We start from the raw sequence: 9,038 nt of genomic DNA, 5'->3' as shown, positions 1-9,038 counted from the left end.
GCCCTCCCGCTGCAGGTGGCCGAGGTTCATGACGACCACAACCTAGCGCCACCCCGACGCAAGGTACTAGCCCTCACCTTCCAGGCGGGTTTCATGACTGGCAAGCCCCGCCCCAGATGTTGAAGCGCATCCCCAGCGTTGCGGAGCAACCCCATGGTGCGGCAGGCGAACCCGAGACAGGCTCTAGAAGCCAGGAGGGATCCTCGCCTCCCATACAGCGAGCAGGAGAAGCGCGCAAGGAATCACCCGGCCGGAGTCCATGCCCGGGGGCTGGGGGCTCCCGTGTGGCCGTTTCGTCGGCATTGAGCGCCCCACAGTCCCTCATCTCCATGCTAGAGGGGTCCAAGGGGAAGGCGCGACATGGCCCGAGGAGGGGCCACACGCGAGGGGATAGGTATCCCACTGAAGTACCAGAGGCCGCCACCCAAGAACTCCGCGGGGGGGTCACGTGCATGAGGCTGAGGAGGCCGAGCCCCGTGGAGTGCGAGAGAAGAGGCCTCGGGATCCCCGGCGACCTACAGAGCAGGCGGCGCTCATCCGCCTCCACGGACGTCGAAGGGAAACCTGAAGAACAAGGGTTTAGAAGATAGCCGCATAAAGGGAGGACGAGGGGGAACACTCGTCAATGGCCATCCACTTGTTCCTCGCCGGAGGCCCTCGCGCCGGGGGGCGGCCGCCCTCGGGCAACCTCCTCTTCCAGCCAGCAAGGGCGAGCCAGCGGGGGGACTCTAGGGCCCTCGAGCGAGGCTCGGAAGTGGGGGCAGCACTTTCCACCGTTGACCGATCACCACCACCAACCCCGGCTTGACGCAAAGCTAGAGCCGGGAGGACGGGTGGCGGCGCACCGCCCACCTTGGTCATGGGGGTAACCCCACAACCAGGGTCTTCGGTGGGCCGAACCCCGGGGGGCGTGGCCTCCGGGGAACGACTTTCCCCTGAGGCCTCGTTTGTTTCGCGTGGGTCGCAGGGGTTTCCAGGGGATTTACCCCGCGAGGCCCAAAATCGCCACGAAACCCCGACGGTCTGTTTGATACACGAGGTACATGGGCCAACCCACTTGATTACCCCTTCGATCCGCTTCTTCCACGAGCTTCAGAACCCTCGAGGTTGGGCTTGAGGATTTGGTCGCGCGACTCCTCCCCAAGCCGCCGCCGCCGCCCGACTCCTCCCCAAGCAGCCACCGCCCGACTCCTCCCCAAGCAGCCGCCTCCGCAGCCCGACTCCTCAACGACGGCGATCTGCTCCGGCATACCGTACTACTCCCCGGTGGTAAGTCTTCGCCTCGCCTCCCCTCCTCTCCTCTCCCCGCGTCGTCTAGGGTTCTATCTTTGTCCAGCCATGGCTTCTGCCTCATCTCGGTGGGTGGGGTTGGTGGTGCTCACCGCGGTGGAGACAAGCTCGTCGGCTTAGGAGCAAGAAAGCAGAGCACATCTTGCAGTTCGCATTCTGTGAGAAACCTGCGGAGGATGCACCGACGATTCAGAATATATGGTGTAATCAGATGGCAACTGCAAATGACGATTCAAAATGTAATCATCGGATTTATCGACAGGGGTGCCACCAGTTTAATTTTAGGAACAATGAGAGGTGTCTGAACTTACTTACTCTTGTAAAGTATAATATAGCACATTTAGAATAAATGGACAACGACACTACAATTACCAAAGCAGTTGGCCTCGTTAATTTAACGTGAGGCCTCTTTCTACAAATTCATGGTAGCTGTTGCTGCTGCCTTCTTTTGGGGTTGCTTTACTTTTCCTTGCTGTGGCTGGGTTTGGCTAGGAATGTTGATTGTAGCCGGAATGTTGATTTTTGCTACTTCTTCCTGGACAGGCACCTGTTCGGCGTCGACGTGCGTGACCGCAAGGTCGTGCAATGCGAGCTCTGCGAGCTGGTTGAGGAGCTATCCATCGAACACATCGTCACCCGTTTCGTTCACGCTTGGAGGCTGCCACTGGCTCTCCGCTCAGGTAATTATATCGTTTGCCCTATTTGTATATATTCTTGCTACTAATTGTTTAGTCTTTAATGACTGGAAATGGTGTGTTTCTGTGTAACAATCCGAGAGATGTATAGTGTCTTGGTGGTATCTTGGTGTGTAACATATACTTCATTAAATCAACATTTTTTAAGTTGTGGGAGAGAAGGGATGCTAATGTTGGAAATTTGGGCTGTGTTAATTAACAAGCGCAGTTCCAAGTTGCAATACTCCTGATGCTTCATGCTGTTTAATAAGACGTTTAACATTCAGTGCCATATAGTACTCCCTCCGTACCTGCTACCAGACTGATTTTTCATCAGCTACATTGTAATTCAAATGTCAAATGTTTCATGTTTTGTTGTTCCTATTTTCTACTTCATCCAGATATGTTATGTTTCATGCTTATTCTAATTTTAGTATCGAGATGAATTCCGAGATAATCTCACTCACAACGTAATAAGTTCAGGAATTGTTGAAGACTTGGAGTTCTAGGCACCGCTAACTTATTGTTGACTCGGTTGTGTAAAATGCGACACCCAACTAGATTTATACATTATCTATATGTATATGAGTGATTATTTGTTATCTTACACGTCGTTTATATCCTTCTTGTTGCTTGCTTATTCTAGTTTTAGTGCCGAGATAAATTCCGAAATAATCGGCCGAATTTGGAAGAGAAGAAGAGAGGATGATGAAGATTTGATGTCCTTCATTTGGCCCGTATTGCATCGAATGCATAAAAGAGGAACAGTTGAGAGAAAGAAGCGACATAGCTCCATCCTATATGGAAAGACGCGTGTCCATGATATTCTTATAGGGCATATTAAAAACTGCCTCGTAGCTTATAGGATGGAGACACATATCTTTAGGGCTTTGGCATCTTACCTTAGAAGAGAAAAGTTGATATTGGATACAAGAATTTAGGTGGAGGAGAAGTTGGCCTTTTTTTGTACATGGTGTCCCACAACGCGTCTTATGAAGATCTCCAGTTAGAATTTCAACATAGTGGTCAAACATTCCATGAGTACATCAACGAGTTTTTCAACATTATTCCTCTCTTTTCTAGTCGATTTTTGAAGCCTCTGAGCATTGGTGAGCCACATCCAAGAATCTCCACCGACCCAAGATTTTATCCCTATTTCTAGGTTTCCATGAGTAATACTTCCACAATTTCTTGACTTATCTAACTTGAAGTTCTTCATTGACCTTCAATCCATTTTATTTTCAGAACTGTTTAGGATCAATTGATGGTTCACATGTACCTATAACTGCAACACCTGGGATTGCCGCTCCATTTCGGAATAGGAAGGGCACCCTCAGTCATAACATCATGATTGCGTGCGACTTCGATCTACGATTCACTTTCATATCATGTGGCTGGGAGGGTTGAGCAACAGATGCCAGAGTTCTTCAGTCTGTGATGATGACAGGATTTAGGGTACCCGAAGGGAAGCAAACAATCAGTCATTTCTGGCACCTTATCGGGGTGTCCGGTATCATTTGAAGGAATTTGGTCATGGACACGCTCGGCCACAAAACCACATGGAATTGTTCAACCATCGACATGCTATTCTACGCAACCATGTGGAAAGGTCCCTAGGAATTCTTAAAAAGCGGTTCCCAATTCTTCATGTTGGCACACAACATACAATCAAGAACCAAGTGAAACTCCCCGCTGCTGCTGCAGTTCTTCACAATATCATCAAGATGCATAATGGAGACGAGACTTGGCTTGACAACCAGCCCAATAACATAGCGCCAAATGATTTTGTTGATCTCCCAAATGGTGATGAGAATAACTATGGGAACAACGGCTTAGGGAAGACTTTGAGGGATGAAATCGCAATGCAAATGTGGCAGGCATATCATCCTGAACAACCAACGTTGTGGTGTGTTTTTTAATCATGTATCCTTGTTGAATAACTTATGTCGTCTTCATCATCTAACAATGTAATCCTTGTTGAATGCAGATATGTATCCAAAGGGGTCTCCAAAGTACAATCTTATGAAAGCGACTGGAAAAAAGGCTTCACACGGTGCGAAGAAGTTGACACCCAAAATTAAAAGACTTCTCCAAAAGGTATTTTCATGCTTCATCTCCGCTTGTTGAATTATAGCAACTCTTGTCATGTTGAGTGTGATCAAGTATGTCAAATTTGTGCTATGTGTAGTTAAGAAGCCCAGAGCTCAGTGGAACACAGCTCTTGAAAAGGCTCTCGTAGATTTACTTCATGAGCACAATAATCCATATCATAGAGGTCAAAATGGTTGGTCTGTTGAATATTGGAACAGAATGACAAAAATATTCCATGAGATATATCCCCATACAAATTTCACAAAACAACAAATCCAAGAAAAACAAAAATAATTGAAGAGTCAGTATAGGCTTATCAAGGATGCTCGAAAGCAAAGTGGTGCTAGCTGGAACTATCATACACACATGATAGAGGCCGATCCACATCTTTGGCAGAACTTGATTATTGTAAGTTTGATAATATACAATGCAACTTGTTTTCTCTTGTTTTCGGGTGATCTAGTTTTGATAAATCATTTCTCTTATATACAGTCCTCACCAGACATAAGCAAGTTTCAAACAAAGCCATTTCCTCTGTATGACAAGCTAGGTGATCTTTATGATGGTGAGTTTAATGGATTTTCATTTGCTACCTTTTTCTTACCTTTATAAAGAATTTCTATTGCTATGTGACCTTTAATGAGAACTTGGGTGCTTGTGCAGGACATATAGCAGAAGGTAATTTCAATTTTACATCAATTGAGGCTACACAAGTGATTGACGATGATCCTGAAGTTGAAAGAGATGAGACTGGGTTCTCTTTTGATCTGAATCAGTGCGAAGATGATTTACTCATGTATGATATCCAAGAGATGCGTCTCAAAGTGATGGTCCAAGTGTGAGCTACTCAAAGTGATGGTCCAGTAGATGGTACTCAAAGTGATGTTACTCGAGCAAGTGCTCCTGGTGGTTCCAATAAAAAGCTAGTGAAGGAGCCCAAGAAGAAGAAGCGAGATAATCCCATGGTGGAAGTGATGGCAAACTATGTGGAGATCAAATGGAAGCAAGCATAGGAGGAGTCTGCTTTGTTCGCAGGGTCAAAAAATGCCCAACAGTTCACCATCACCAAGTGCATTGCTGTTCTGCACAAGATGAAAAGCATCTCACATGGAGAAAGGGCCGCTTCAAACAAGGTGTTCAAAAATGCTGAGAATCGTGAGGTTTTCCAACATTCCACCGCCGAAGATGAAGTGAGCGCCGTCGTGTTCCTTCGGAGCGAAATGGCAGACTTACCTCGGGGTATCTAAGGTAAGATTTCTCTATGTTCTTCATACTCTTGTGTGTTTACTTTCAATTACGTGGTTGGCTGGATTATGTGTCTGCTAGTCTTAGCCAGATTATGTGTTTGAAGAAAATACTCCACTGCTGCTTTATGTGTCTGCTAGTCTTAGCCAGATTAGTAGCTAAGCCACTAATGTGTAACATGGCCTTCCATCGATTACATGCAAATTTCATATCTCAAATTCATCTACATGTCAAGAAACTAAAGATAAAATCTGGTGTGGATAGTGTTGTGCTGGTGGTGTGAATAATGATTGTGTCATTAGCTACTAATCACACGATAGCTGCTGCTGTGCTTGATAGCTGCTATGGTACGAGTAGAATTTGGTAGCTGCTGCTGTGCTTGATAGCTGCTGCTATGCATGATAGCTGCTGCTACTGATGTCTTGATAGCTATTGTTGCTGTGCTTGATAGCTGCTGCTGTGCACGATAGCTGCTGCTGCTGCTGTGCTTGATAGCTGTCGTGCTTGATAGCTGCTCCTGTGCTTGATAGCTGTTGTGGTACGAGTAGAAAAAGAGGAGCTCTCGGCGGGAACCGGGTCGTACTGAATTTTGTTGTCGCTGAATGCGACTGAATTTGTAGGAACATTGAATGTTGTTGCTTCTTAATTTTATATAAGTCCATTTTAGATACATGGCCAGACATATATGCAGATAAGACAGTCCAACCTTATATAGCTTAAAACTTATATGTGTCATGATTTCATATTATTTCCAGCTTTCTACTTATTATGCCCGTTGTTTTTTTGGTCTGGTTGTCATGTCCCCAGCAGTCATCCATTATACAGTTTTGAGGGACCAATTTGTTTGGATTTCAATGTTTAAGTGTCTGTTTTATCCAATCTTAAAGCTTATACAAACCAATACAAGGCTAGTAGTCAAAGTTTGAATCCATTTTGCATTTCTATTACCAAGATTAATAGCCAGTAAAAGTTTGATTACTTGGTGAAAGTTAACAGCGAAGTAGAGAATAGCTGGATGACGAGAGAAATAGCAGAGCAAAGCAAAGCCTCTCGAGGCGTCAACCGCGCGGCAGTCCGCTGGACCGAGAGAAATAGCATGATAGCTAAGCAGAACATCTCAGAATATCTTGACCTGCCTACTCAGACAGTGATTTAACATTTCTTCTGAGCTAGGTTTAAGCAACTCCTCCTCCTAGCTAGCCATAGTATAATGCCTTCTATAATAGAAAGTTGGGGAAAGACGTGTTAACCGTCGTCAGTTCTGAACCCTGGTCCAGATCGCCCCCTGAAAATGCAACCTTTTATTATGCAACTAGCTAGCACTGAAATGGAGCAACATCTACACATAAACGCTTGAGCTGCTCTTTCTAAACAATCAAAGCCGTGCAACTATTATCGATCGAGCAGCTACGATGGACTGTTTTGATGAGGCCATCAGAGATAAGCTTGTTTAGGCTGTGGAATTTGTACGCATTTGTATCTTCTATAATGATGCATCTGGTTTTGACATTTGTTTGTTTTTTCTTTGGTAGGGAAGAAGATAACTTACTGTGATGACTGAGCTTGGTGATTCCCCTTGAAACCGCGCAGAAACTCCAACTCACCCCTAGTGAAACGTGAAACTAGTGAAATGCCAAACATTTCCTTGTTGCTTGGAGACTACTTCTATTTTTAAATTATCTTATTATTATTGTGGACCTAGTGGTTATCTGCCAGACAATATCGGCTGTTTTGGAGATTTATATTATACCCGTGATGAATTTTGGTCAGATATATTATCTTATTATTATTGTGGACCTGGTTTTGTGTTCATGCCTTTATATTTTAGTTCACTATTTCTCACGTTTTGTGAATCGTTTGGTTTTGGAATCCAATTCTATATGGTGATTCATGTAGCATCTTATTTTGAATAATAGTATACTCATGTGTACGAAGTTGAAGTTGTAACAATTATATTTTTAATTATACTATACTCTTTTGTATGAATCCCTGTGTATCAAATAGAAAGGATGTGAGAGGATTTGAGAGGATTTGAGGGGATTTGAAAGGATTGGGTGCAAGGAAGGGATTCACCCAATCCCCTGAAATTCCTCCCTCCCAAAACCTCCCAAATCCTCCTTCACTAAACAAGGCCTGAGGAAGGAGCCCTCATTCATCAAAGAGAGACATCTCCACGGCAAGAGCTCTCGGGGGCTTGAAGTTGTACAGCGGCAGGCCGTTCGGGGGAAGCTCGCCAGGATTGCCGTCGGTCAGCCGGCGAAGCAGCTCACGCAAGACATGAGGGGAAAAGGGGAAGACCTGGATCCTCTTCGAGTCGCTGGGCCCTGTGTAGGCCCACATGGGGCGGGAGTGGCACTAGAGGGGAGCAATCCGTCGACAGATAAACTCACGCACCACCATCGCCATCGCCATCCCCCGCACGCCTCAGCTTTTCCAGCCGGATCAAGACCGGTGCGAGCGGGGGGTCACTAAGCTCTTCGCAGTCCCACCCCCGGTTCGGTGTCGCGGGTGCCGGCGGAGGTTGCAACAGAGCTCCGGCCTCGGCAGCCTCAACCTGCACCCACTGCCGCCGGAACCCTTCCTCTTTGGAGAGGAGATCAGCGTATAGGACCACGGGGGATGTTGCATCGACAATTCTCAAGGACGCGCACCCGGAGCACTACACCTCGGAGATCAACTCCAGGGAGAAGAATTTGTGGAGCAATGCCACAAAAGGAGTAACGCCAACAAAAGCCTCGCACAAGAACGCGAAGGCAGAGATGAGGACCAAAGAGCGGGGGTCAAGGTGGAGCGCATGGATCTGGTAACGCAAAAGCACTGCATTGATGAAGCCCGAGAATGGCGGTAGTACACCAGAAATGAGGGCATGGAAATAGAGAGGAACCGCGGGGGAGGCCCTCTCCCTCCGAGGCCGTGAGCCCGGCCTGATCTAGGTGGCCCCCCACTCATTGAGTCGGTGGCAACTACCAACTGAACCTTCTTCAACCCCTCGAGGTTCACCGCCGTTGACCGTTCCAGCACGGGCCAGGGCGCTGCCGGGACGGTCGGGCCCCACGAGCCTCCACATTTCCCCTTTTATGAGGCATGACGGAGAGAACAACGCAACAACGACATGACACGCATTGGTCAGAGGAAGAACCAGCGGCTGGATCGGCAGAAGGAAGAGCTGGCAGCGGAATGAATAGGGGGCGGAAATGGTCGGCAGACGTAGGTTAGGACATGCTGCGCAGAGAGGACGGCCTCGCCGTTGTAAAGGCCCGGCCCCACAGGTGTTTAGGGCAAGCGACGCTTCGGGCCACCCTCAAGGCTCCGCCAAGAAGCCAACCCAGGCGCGCCTTGGGCCCGGGGGCTACTGTCGGCATTCTGGGAATGGGGGTACCCATACCTGCATGCCTGCGGCCCAGGGACAGCCCGCTTCACCAACCCAAGATCAACTGGTGTGACGTCAACCGGGACGGCCCTCGCGAGAGGCCAAGCCTCGCAAGGAGGAGAAGCATCAGGACCCACGAGGGACCTCCTCAGGACCCCTCCGAAGCGGCGGACATTCCGAGGCAAGGCGGGGCGTCAGGAGTCAAGGGTGATGCGAGGAAAGGACAAGCGAGCAGCAGATGGTAGGACGAGGCAGTTTTCCCTTTGCTGCAAAGGAGGTGGGAGCGTACAAGGGTTCCAAAGCCATCTTCTAAAGGTTTCCCTTTTTGTGCAACGAAGCCGCGCCGCCCGCCAGTAGGGCAAACATCA

General features: G+C 47.8%; 1 pseudogene; it reads left to right on the top strand.

The window, feature by feature from the left end:
- The first annotated feature begins 1,338 nt into the window (after positions 1-1,338).
- On the top strand, positions 1,339-5,302 carry LOC123441678 (annotated as a pseudogene).
- Positions 5,303-9,038: the final 3,736 nt, after the last annotated feature.

The sequence above is a fragment of the Hordeum vulgare genome, chromosome 3H, assembly GCF_904849725.1.
Source record: "Hordeum vulgare subsp. vulgare chromosome 3H, MorexV3_pseudomolecules_assembly, whole genome shotgun sequence".
Lineage (NCBI taxonomy): Eukaryota > Viridiplantae > Streptophyta > Magnoliopsida > Poales > Poaceae > Hordeum > Hordeum vulgare.
The sequence above is the reverse complement of the archived record's forward strand: the minus strand, read 5'-3'. Positions and strand labels throughout refer to the sequence as shown.